Source organism: Eschrichtius robustus, chromosome 1 (genome assembly GCF_028021215.1).
Source record: "Eschrichtius robustus isolate mEscRob2 chromosome 1, mEscRob2.pri, whole genome shotgun sequence".
Classification (NCBI taxonomy): Eukaryota; Metazoa; Chordata; class Mammalia; order Artiodactyla; family Eschrichtiidae; genus Eschrichtius; species Eschrichtius robustus.
In genome coordinates, this window is record NC_090824.1 from 27,776,238 (window position 1) to 27,787,870 (window position 11,633).

Genomic DNA, 11,633 nt, shown 5'->3' on the forward strand with positions numbered 1-11,633 from the left:
TGAGGCTTTATCCATGTTGAATTGAGCTTCAGTGCATCGATTTTCATTGCTGTATTTCACAACATTCACTCCACTTCCCAAAATGAAGGAGGAGAAGTTGCTAAAATTCTAGTGATGTTGGGGGGAAATGATTTGGCCAGTGAGTTCTCCCCAGCTCTGCCAAAGAAGGGGGCTTTTGGCCCAGCAAACAGCCTCCCCAAAAGTGTTCAGACCTCTGCTGGAGGGAGAAGCCGCATAGCCTTCCTGCAGAGCCGAGATGCCATACTTTTGGTGCTGGGCTGGTTTCCATATCCTCAGGATGCGTGAGGGGTAGGGAGAAAGATGTTCACTTTGGAGCTGACTCTCTGGAGAATCTGGAAGCAGAGGTCAGGAGCTCCCTGCTGGAGGCCAGTGTAATGGGCGAAGCTGGGTAACTCAGCCTCAAAATATCAAGGGGCTCCGTGGATCCTTAGGCAAGGACAGAAGAGATGGCATTTCAAGAAGGTCCTCTCTGAGCTGGCTTTTCTGGACATCTGAGATGGGGTGGGAGTGGGAGATGGCGGGGGGGGGGGGCAGCCAACCAGCTCTGGCCTCTATCTGCATATTCATAACCCCCCCACACCGGTTGGCTGCGCTAGGCAGCCCTCACTGTCTCCAGTGCCAGCGGCTGCAGCAGGGCTGGGTCTGTCATATGGTGCCTTGCACTGAGAAGAGGTGGGAGGCTTCCCTTACCCAGCCACAGGCACCAGGCCTGCCTGGGGAGGAAGCAGGGAAACCAAAATCTCTTCATGACTTTGGCTCTTTTGCTGCTCCAGCTCCTGGGGTGGCGAGCCCCACCTGGCTGAAGAGCCCAGGACCGGACCTCCCTGAGGGCGTCTTCTCTGTGAGTAACACCATCCCTTCCATTCACCTTGCCAGAGCACTTTTTATGATGATGGAATGTTTATTTTTAAAAATTTCAAGTATGCAGAAAAGTGGAGAGGCTAGAGTAACAACACCCATCTATAAACCCATCACCTAGATTTAACCATTGTTCATATGTTGCCATATTTGCTTCATCTATTTTTGTTGGCAGAAATACTTTCAAGTAAATCACAGACAGTGAGACTTTTCACTCCTCATACCTCACTCTCTAATACCCTGGTATGCATCTCCGAGCAGTTTTGAAGCTCATCTTTCATTAGGTTCTCAGACAGTCTTAGTGAGGGGGTGATTATCATCCCCATTTTAGAAAACAGATAAGGCATAAAGTGTGGCTTGAGGGCAAATGGCTGGGAGTAGAGCCCAGACCTACTAACTCTCAGCTCAGAGCACCTGTCTCAGCCACATGAAAGGAACTCTTATGTCCAGGGGTGTTGTCCTAGATAACAGTGAGACATGGCAGCCACTGTGTGACCTTGGGCATGTCACTCTACCTCTCTGAGCTGCCTCATCCATAAAGCGAAAGCATGGTTTGACAATCAGAGATTCCTTAACACTGGTCTGTGATGTTTTCACTGATTTTCAGAAAAGACAATGTAAAGAGTTTTTTTACAAAGCTAAATTTATTTGGATATTATGCCCTTCCTGTTTTTTTTTTTAAACAGGGTGGTTAAGATTCTTTTTTTATGAAATAAAAATGTTAGTAGGTTGCAGTCTTTTATACTTATTTTTGTGCCCTTAACTGCAAATAAAGTGTCAGCAACTCTCAAGCTGATCCTATTTTTTTTTTCATTTTATTAATGATTGAAATCTGAAAGTCTGGAAACCACCCACTGTACCAGGTGATCCCCAAGCACATTCCAGTGCTAAAGTTCCAGGGCTATGGGGCCTTCCAGACCTGCCCTACAGGGAAAGGAAGCTGCAATTTAAGGAGCACCTATTATCAGTGCTGGAGAGTGCAAGCACTGGACATGTGTTAACACCTGTGATCCTCACCGAACCCCTAGTAAATGGCATTGTTATCAACCCCATTTTACAGACAAAGAAACAGAGGGAGGGAAGAGGCAAAGTTAACTTGTATGAGATCACCTAAGAGCTGGTGAGTCTGACCCAGATCCAACACCAGTGGATGATTCTATAATTCATGGGCACTAGTCACGCAGACCACCAGGGCTTCCAACTTGGTTGTATCTATGTCTGTCGACGGTCAGGGCTGTGCATGTTGGGCTGTCAGTCTGACCTCCTCTCACCATTTCCATCATCAGCCAGTGCAGCGGGGAGAGCTACTCAGGGCTGGACCAGAGATGAATGGGTGCCCCCGCTCCCGCCCATAGCCATGTGGGGATGGATGATGCAGGGGACCCTCAGAAAATGAAGCAGAGGTGAGGTCGTATATGAAAACACCTTAGTAAAGCATGGAAATGCTGTATGTCCTTGAGATGTGCCACCTTGAACAAGTCTTAGGTGGCAGCTAAAGTTTGCTGAGCCTGCTGAGTACGAGGATGGGAGGCTGTTCAGAAATACTATGGATCAGGCAAAAATGTATTCGTATATAAATGTGTGATTAAGTGATCGCTATTATGAATCACCCGTGGTGGGCCCTTAGATCCCATGACATCTGCACGGAAGAGGCTGTTTCAGGATAAGGCATTTTCCTCCGTATTTCTCCAACTATATTGGAGTGGTGATCTACTAGGCTGGTCCAATCGGAATCCAACTGAGTCTAGGAAATGAATGAACAAAATCCTGCAAAGACAAACACTAAATTTTCCCAACAAAAACCTTGCAGGAACATTATCAAGGAAATAACAATAAACCTCATATAAATCTGGTCTGAGCGTCAGTCATAGGGATGAGAATGACGTAGCATCTCTTGGACTTCACATGGTGCCTCTTATCTAAGGACTCCTCATAAGCCCACCTTGTTTTATTGATTAGTTCTTAGTGGCCCTGCTGGAGTTTGTCAGAAGTGTTCGCTGTTCCCTAAATGTGGACACACCACAGAAGGGGAAACACAGCCTGTGAGCTGCTAGTCTCACCCCAGCTGGCCCTGTGGGCAGCTCTTCCCCTCTGCCCTCTTGGGCAGAGCTTTTGGGAGATCTCAAGGGAGATCCCATGGAAGGGCACAGACTCACAGGGAGAAAGGCTCTCATGTCAGGAGGTGATCTGTGCAGTTGAGCTGTCTTTTCAGCTCGTACCCATGGTTTCAAATACTTCAGCTGAAAAGAGATGACACACAGCTTCTTTCTTATGTCTATTATTTACTTGAAATTCAACCTCGCCCTCATTTTACACTTTCTAGCTATAAAATCCTACATACCTTTGGAGTTAACTTACAAGCCCTGTGTTCTGTGCTTGTGTTTGTAGCTGAATTTTCTTCTCCAGTGAGGTTCTTCCTGTCTGGTGCCCAGAAATGTATGTCTGGGAAAGAGTCAATAAGAGAAAAATGCCAGTTTTGTTTGTTTGTTTTAATAGACTTTATTTTTTAGAGCAGTTTTAGGTTCATGGCAAAATTAAGCAGAAAGTACAGAGATTTCCCATATATTTTCTGACCCCAAACATGCATAGGCTACCCTATAAATGCAAGTTTTATTAAATTATCCAAGGCAAGGGATGCCTTTTTTTTTTTAATTACAAGAGTGAGAACATACCCACTGAAAATATGGAAAATACAGAAAAGTAAAAAGAAGAAATAGAGAAAAAAATTACCTATGGTTCTATCACCCATGAAGAACTACTGCTAACATTTTAATGTATTTCTTTCTCATCCTTTTCTTCTTTGTATTTTTAATACGTGATTTTTCTCTCCCCTCTACTTACTATGAAATAATGTTTGACAAACTCTTCTCAAACATGATTTTTTTAAATGGCTGCATAATATAGCATCACATAGATGATATCATACTTTATAATTTATTTAACCACTCTCTAGTCTTATAAATTATATTAAGATAATCATTCTTGATATAAATCTGTGGGTATCAGATCATTTTCTTTTTTATTTTTATTAAAAAATTTTTTATAATTTATTTTTGGCTGCATTGGGTCTTCGTTGCTGTGCGTGGGCTTTTTCTAGTTGCAGCTAGCGGGGTCTACTCTTCGCTGTGGTGCACAGGCTTATCATTGCGGTGGCTTCTCCCGTTGCAGAGCATGGGCTCCAGGCTCGCGGGCTTCAGTAGCTGTGTCTCGCGGGCTCTAGAGCACAGGCTCAGCAGTTGTGGCGCATGGGTTTAGTTGCTCCGTGGCATATGGGATCTTCCCGGACAAGGGCTCGAACCCGTGTCCCCTGCATTGGCAGGCGGATTCTTAACCACTGCGCCACCAGGGAAGCCCTCATTTTCTTTTTTTAATTTTTAAAAATGTATTTTATTTTTTAATAGCATCTTGATTTTACTTCGTAGATGTAGAGTCATTGACTCAAATGATATAAACATGTTTAAGTTTTGCAGTATATACAACATAACTATTTCTCCCAAAATATATGAAAAATGAGCAAGAAATACAAATGATGAGATAACATTTTCACCCATCATATTGGCAAAGATTTAAAAGACTGACTCTGACAAAAGACTGACATGCTCAGTGTTGGTGAGGATGAGAGGATGTGTTCTTTTAAAGATATGTTGGTAAGAGAGCAAACTGGCTATATAAAAGTGTATATACAAGTAATGCATGAGTACTTTCTTATGAAAATTCAATTAATACAGAAATATACAGTCAAAATTGAAAATTCTCCTTCAGACCCTCATCTTTACTCCCAATCAGTTGGGTATAAACTGGAGGGCAGCTGGGTGACAAGTATGAAAGTTTAACATACGCCTAGTTTTTGACCCAGAATTTCCACTTCTAGAAATGTAACATAAGAAAATAATAGGATAAGTTGCCAAGGATATAGATAGGCGTGTTCAACCCAATACTACTCATAATAACAATAGCTAACACATCAGCAATTTACTATGTGCCAGGAGCTGCTCTAAAAATGTGACATATGTTAACTCGTTGGATCCTCACAACACCCCTATGATAACAGTAGGTACTATGGTTATTCCCATTTTATTGACAGGAAGGCTCAGTACAGAGAGGTCACAAAGCTAGTAAGTGGCTCTAGGGATTCAAATCTAGGCAGTCAGGGGCTTCCCTCGTGGCACAGTGGTTAAGAATACACCTGCCAATGCAGGGGACCTGGGTTCAAGCCCTAGTCCAGGAAGATCCCACATGCCGCGGAGCAACTAAGCCCATGCGCCACAGCTACTGAGCCTGTGCTCTAGAGCCCGCAAGCCACAACTACTGAGCCCACGTGCCTAGAGCCCGTGCTCCGTGACAAGAGAAGACACTGCAATGAGAAGCTCGCACACCACAACGAAGAGTAGCCCCTGCTCAACAAACTAGAGAAAAGCTCGCGGGCAGCAACGAAGACCCAATGCAGCCAAAAGTTAATTAATTAAAAAAAAAATCTAGGCAGTCAGACTCCAAGGTCCATGCTACGGCTATAATAGTGAAAACATAAGAATGAATCTAACTGTCCCTAGAAAGGGAATTTATTAAATAAGTTATGGTACATCCATACAGTGGACTAATTGGCTTTCACAGTTTTGCTGTAGATGAATATTCATTGACACGAAAGAGGGAAAAAAATTGGAAGCTATAGAACTATGCATTTATGATTCCATTGTTGACTTTTTAATGAAAGTAATTATGGAAATTTATCTGTACACAGAGAAAAACATTGGAAAAAATGATGAACACCAAAATGTTAGCTGTGATTTTTTTTTCTAGGAGGAATCATTATAAGTGTCTTTCTTCTCCTATTAATACATTTCTATATTTGGGGAGTAAAATGATTCTGTATTACTTTCATAATCTAAGAAAGGCAGTAAACCTATTTTTAAAGGGTTGTGACAATGGCTACTTCGATCAGTGAATGTGAGAGTGCTGTTAGTTAATTTTCAGACAGAAAGCATTGTTGCTTCAGGCCACACCCAGATCAAGGGCTCTGGGCAGCAGGCTGGCCCCAGCACAGAGGTTTCCTGTTTCTCAGCTGCCCAGATGCAGAGTTTCCATGATTGTCCTACAGAGACAGGCGTAAACGTCTCTGGGCACCCAACCACAGCAGAGTCTGGCTGGACTTCCAGTTTCTGACCTCAAGGCATTCTTGCTGATTTTTGCTTCATTGAACACACTGAGTCCTGTCTTTTACTCTAGCAGTTGTGCCTTCCAGGGCACAAAGACTACACGGAACACTAGAAACAGTACCTTCAATAACCCACAAGGGAGATGTGGCAGTTGGTGGTTCTATGCTCTTCTATCTGTCTGTCTGTCTGTCTCTCGGTCTGTCTGTGTTGATTTTGTTTCATGCACAAGGCTCTGTGCTAGGTGCTAGAGAGATGTGAAATAATGTACCTCTAATGAGGAGACAAAAGTCAGTCTAAAGTGCTGAGAGAATAATTTATTTAACTGAGTCACCACAAATCTGTTTGGTGACAATTCGCGGTCAGGCACTACTTGGGGACACAAGGCGGGAGCTCAGAGTCTGAAGGGGAGATGCACTGATAGCTTCAGAAAGGAGCTGACATTTCAGTTGGATTTTGAAAGAGGAGTAGAGGTTTCTCAGGTGGAAAAGCAGGAGAAGGGCCTTCCAGGCGGAGGGAACAGTAGGTGCAAAGACCCAGAGGCATGAAGGGGTTTGGTGAGCTCAGGAAACACAGCCCAGGACAGTGCAATGCAGGTAACTGTTTTTTGTTTTCTTTTTTACAAATTATTATTGTTTATTTATTTATTTATTTATGGCTGCATTGGGTCTTTGTTGCTGCGCGCCGGCTTTCTCTAGTTGTGGCGAGCGGGGGCTACTCTTCGTTGCGGCACGTGGGCTTCTCATTGAGGTGGCTTCTCTTGTTGAGGAGCACGGGCTCTAGGCACTTGGGCTTCAGTAGTTGTGGCATGCGGGCTCCGTAGTTGTGGCTCGCGGGCTCTAGAGCGCAGGCTCAGTAGTTGTGGCACACGGGCTTAGTTGCTCCGCGGCATGTGGGTTCTTCCTGGACCAGAGATCAAACCCGCGTCCCCTGCATTGGCAGGCAGATTCTTAACCACTCAATGCAGGTAACTGTTGAGGGTAGTGGCTCCAGAGGAGTTAGAATAAGACCATGTTATGAGGAGCTGAGACATCTGAACCATATGGTCGATAGGAAGTTAGCAAAGGCTTTGATTCCATGGATGGGCATAAGCAGACCTACAGTTCAGAAAATTCATGCCAATGACAATGTTGCTGAGAAAACTGAAACAATCAAAAGGGACTTCCCCCAGCTCCCATCACCGCATCTACCCCCATGCCAGCACCTGCCCACGTACCTGCCTTTCTACTGCCACCACCGATGAACTGAGGGTTCTCCTCTCTAAAGTCAGCCCTCCTCGTGTGCACCACATCGCACCCCCTCCTTCCTACCCAAGGACAAGGCTCCAGAAATTCTCCCCCTCTTGCCTATATTAACAAATACTATCTTTCTACAACATCATTGCTAACAGCCTGCAAATATCCTGATATTCCTCCTGTCTTGAGAAATCCTCTCTCTCTTTTTTTTAAATTTATTTTTTATTGAAGTATAGTTGATTTACAACATTGTATTAGTTTCGGGTGTACAGTTATACATATATACTCTTTTTCAGGTTCTTTTCCATTATAAGATATTGAATATAGTTCCCTGTGCTATACAGTAGGTCCTTGTTGTTTATCTGTTTCATATATAGTAGTGTGTATATGTTAATCCCAAACTCCTAATTTATCCCTCTCCCCCCATCTCCCCTTTGGTAATCATAAATTTGTTTTCTATGTCTGTGGGTCTATTTCTGTTTTGTAAATAAGTTCATTTGTATCACTTTTTTTAGATTCCACATATAAGTGACATCGTAAGATATTCGTCTTTGTCTGACTTACTTCACTTAGTATGATAATCTCTAGGTCCATCCATGTTGCTGAAAATGGCATCATCTCGTTCTTTTTTATGGCTGATTAGTATTCCACTGTCTATATATACCACATCTTCTTTATCCATTCATCTGTTGATGGACATTCAGGTTGCTTCCACGTCTTGGCTATTGTAAATAGTACTGCTATGAACACTGGGGTGCATGTATCTATTTTTTAACTTTTTTCCACCTGGCATGCGGGATCTTAGTTCCCTGACCAGGGATCGAACCCATGCCCCCTGCAGTGGAAACACGGAGCCCTAACCACTGGACTGCCAGGGAATTCCCAACATGTATCTTTTTGAATTAGAGTTTTCTGCTGACATATGTGCAGGAGTGGGATTCCTGGATCATACGGTAGCTCTATTTTTAGTTTTTTAGGAACCTCCATACTGTTCTCCACATTGGCTGCACTGGTTTGCATTCCCACCACAGTGTGGGAGGGTTCCTTTGAGAAACCCTCTCTTGACCCCACTTCTCCTTCCAGCTACTGTCCCATTTCTCTCTTCTTTACAAAACACCTTGAAAAAGTTGTCATAGTTAATGTCACCAATTCCTCTTCTTGTCCTCTCCCTAAAATTCAATCCAACCAGGCTTTCCCCCCCTCCACTCCACCAAAACTGCTCTGATCAAGATCCCAAATGACTCTGATTAACATCTGGAATTACTAACTTGAACGGTCAATTCACAATCCTTATGTGACTTGACCTCTCCCCACTCCTAGAAACACTTTCTTCACTTGGCTCCCAGGACCTCACACACTCCTAGACTAGACTAGCTTTCTTCCTAGGACGGATTGGTCCTTGTGTTTCCTGTTTGGGTCCCCTCTTGCCCCAGCCTCTTCATGCTGTTAAGTCCTAGGACTCAGACCTCAGCCCCCTCTATATCTACATTGACTCCTTGATGAGTTCACCCATCTACACACCAGCAACTCTCAATTTTATATTTCTAGCCCAGATCTCCCCACTGAACCTGAGGCTTAGTTATCCGACTGCTTTCTCAACACCCTCATTTAGATGTCTAATAATTACCCCAAATTTATCATGTCCAAAGCTGGGCTCCTGATATTCCTCCCCAAGCCCACTCCTTCTGCAGCCCTCCCCAGCTCTGTTCATGCAACTCCATCCTTCCAGGCCAGACACTTCAGAGTCATCATCAGTAATACTTCTTTTTCTCTTGGGCCTCACATCTAATCTGCTAGTAAATCCCGTTGGCTCCAACTTCAACATATATCCAAGATCTGACACAAGTTCCCACTTCCATTACTGCCACCGTGGTCCAAGCCATCTCATCTGGATTATTATCATCTAGATTATCGCAAGAGCCTCCTAAGTAGTCTCCCTGTTTCAACCCTTGCTCCCCGCCCCCTAGTTTATTCCCCACCCAGTAAAGAATGAGCCTTTAAAAACTAAGTCAGGTCACATTGCTCATAACCTTCCAATGGGTCTTCGTTTGTCTCAGAGTAAAGGCCAACATTTTCACAAATGACCAACAAGGCCCTATATAACGGCCTTCCATTACTTACTATGTTTTTACATCTGTCTCCCTTTGCATGGATGTTAGCTTCACATGGGCAGAGGATTTCGTCTGTTGTCAGCACTCAATCCATGCTTGTTGAATGAATAAATGAATGAATGTAGAAGGACCAGAGTAAGGAGAGTAAGGAGAGGCTAGAGGATGGGGACTAGTCATGAGGTATTGGAATTGTCCAGGTGAAAAGTTATGAGACGTGGAATCAGGAAAACATAATGGGAAAAGCATGGCAGAATATAGTTCAGAGCCATTTTTGCCCAAAAATTTACCAGCCATGGTGACCAAATCAATGTTGAGGATAAGGAGGTGGGCAGGGGTCAAAGAGACTCTCCACCTTCTGGCTTGAACAATAAGATAGGTAGCAGAGAGGTAAGGCAGAGGGGCAGCTATAGAGTTTGGGTTTGAAAATGTTGAGTTTAGGAAATATTCACTAAGTAGTTAGAATAACTATAACCAAACCCCTCTTCTTTTTGGAAGCTACTTAACTGAAAATATACATGGTTTATACTATTGTTGTATAGTTCCTCTTGGTTAAAATATCAATTCTTCCAGTGTAGTAATCATTATTAGTTAGAAAGCAGCTAAGGCATGCTCAATGATCCAGTTATGCTTATTAGATGATATGATTTTAAAATAATTTTTTCGTATGATACAAATAATATATATTCATTGCCAAATGACCCCAGGAAGTTAAATGTTTCTCTCTCCAAGAGGTGGTAAACCATCCAAACTGTTGGTAAAACTTGGCGATAACAAATTCTTTAATTTATATTAATTTGGCAAGTCACTTATTTTTTTTTTTAGTAATTTACAAATGTATTACTTACTCAAAGCCAGAATCTTCTAATTACTCTGACCTGAGAACCTAGCCTTCTTTCAGTGGCATTTCGCCCATGACGGCACGGCAGATGCCACCAGCTCCCACCCTCCGCCCTGGCACTTGGCATGACGTTGCTCGTAGAGAGCTTGTGTTGTGCGGCTGCCAGTCACCTGCCGCCTCCAGGTGGAGGCTGTGGTCAAGTCTACTGACTAGAACCCACTGGATGCAGAAGAGCTGAGATTTCCTGGAGCAGAGAATTCCAGGTAAGCTTCAGGATGAAAGTGGGAAGAAGAAAGCAAGCTCTCTCCCGCCATCATTTGGACTAGAGCAGCAATCGAGAATGAAAATTTGTAGAGAAAAAAGAAATTCACTTACCTTTTCTAGGAAAGGATGAAACTTTTTAACAGGCAGAGAAGTCAGTCTCTTATGCAGGTCTTTTCATCTTCAGGGAGGGAGCTGAAGTGTGGCTGCATCAGAAGACTTGGAATCTTGTAACTGACAGCCACTCAGCCTCACTGAGCCTCAGTTTCCTCATCTATAAAATGGGAGAATTACACTGACTCTCAAGGTTGGTGTGAGATGCAATGACTTTACACGAACGAATGTTTCATAAACTCAAAGTGCCTTATACCTGCTACCGGAAGCCTCCTGGTTCAAGTGCAGTGTACTTTGACATTCATGGGAATAAAACAGCTTTACTCAGTCTTTTCTAACATAGCTCCCTCCTTCTCCCCATACCTTCATCCCAATTTCCAGTCCCTTATTGTGCTTTTTCTTCATAGCAGTTAGCACGACCTGAAAGTGTACTTATTTATTCTCTCTTCCCCTGATACACGCCCAGCTCTGTGAGAGCAAGACTCTGCTGTCTTGTTCACCACCGACTCTCCAAGTGCCCAGAAGGCCTGATGCATAGTAGATGCTTAAAAAGTAGCTGTGAAACGTTGAAAGGTAAATGCCTAATCTGACACTTCCAGGAGCAAGATAGCATAGTGGTCAAACAGCGGGTTCTCAAAATTTAGTTTGCTTGTTTCAAAGGCAGGTGCCCTGCCCCAGCATCGAGAGATTCTGATTAATTAGGACTGGTGGGCCTACTGAATTTGCTTGTTTTAACAAGCGCCCAGGGTGATTCTGTTGCAGATAGTCACTCTGAATCAAGACAAATATTGTTCTGACTCCAGCCTGACACTTACTAGCTGTATGACCTTGGGGAGGTAACTTCTTAACTCCTCTGAGCCTGTTTCCTTATCTGTAAAATAGGACTGACAACATTCCCACGGAGCTGTTATGAGAAATAAATTAGGTAATGGATGTAAAGTTCTTGGCCCAATGCCATTTATGCAGTTAGCTGCCATTATCATTAGTATTACAGATCATTTTATTGTTATGCCCTGGCAGGAGAAGAACCATCTCCTTGGAGGAT